Source organism: Physeter macrocephalus, chromosome 3 (assembly GCF_002837175.3).
Source record: "Physeter macrocephalus isolate SW-GA chromosome 3, ASM283717v5, whole genome shotgun sequence".
Lineage (NCBI taxonomy): Eukaryota > Metazoa > Chordata > Mammalia > Artiodactyla > Physeteridae > Physeter > Physeter macrocephalus.
In genome coordinates this window covers 6,227,189-6,228,002 of record NC_041216.1, presented here as the reverse complement: position 1 = coordinate 6,228,002, position 814 = coordinate 6,227,189, and the positions used below count along the sequence as shown (strand labels likewise).

Below are 814 nucleotides of genomic sequence, written 5' to 3'. Positions count from 1 at the left end.
CACGGGCCCAGCCGCTCCGCGGCATGTGGGATCCTCCCAGACCGGGGCGCGAACCCGGTTCCCCTGCATCGGCAGGCGGACGCGCAACCACTGCGCCACCAGGGAAGCCCAACACTACTTATTTCTGGCTAGTAGGATTTGGGATGATTAGTTGCTCTTTTTAAAAAAAAAACTTTTCTGTAGTGCTTCAACTTTTAAATGAGGGTATATTACTTTTATGAAATGACAAAGTTACTATTTTAAAATAATAATAAATTCACACAGGTACATTTTAAACAATAATTGACAGATTTTTTTTGCAACTTGTAAAAAGAGAAAAGGGACCCTCTGGTGAAAAAGCACAATCAATCAAGCAAATTTAAAAAGTGTCTAAAGCCTCCTTCAAGGTCAGTTTAAAAATCACCTTGGGTGCTTGCTCTGGCAGCACATATGCTGAAATTGGAACAATACAGAGAAAATTAGCATGGCTCCTGTGCAAGATGACACACAAATTCATGAAGCATTCCATACTTTGATCCAGCAATTCCACTTCTGAGTACATAAACAAAAGAATTCAAAACAAAGTCTCGAAGAGATAGTTGTACATCCTGGTCTATAACAGCATTATTCACAATAGACAAAGGTGGAAGAAACCCAAGTGTCAACTGATGGATGAATGGATAAACACAATGTGGTATATACATATGATGGAATGTTATTCAGACTTAAAAAGGAGCTCAGTAAAAAAGAAGGAAATCTTTTCACATGCTATAACATGGATGAACCCTGAAGACATGCTAAGTGAAATAAGCCAGTTTCAAAAGGACAAATAAGG

General features: G+C 39.1%; 1 non-coding gene across 1 annotated transcript; it reads left to right on the top strand.

The window, feature by feature from the left end:
* Positions 1-408: 408 nt before the first annotated feature.
* Positions 409-514, top strand: LOC112065340 (U6 spliceosomal RNA). Its single transcript, XR_002891972.1, has one exon. It is a non-coding gene; the product is annotated as a U6 spliceosomal RNA (small nuclear RNA).
* Positions 515-814: the final 300 nt, after the last annotated feature.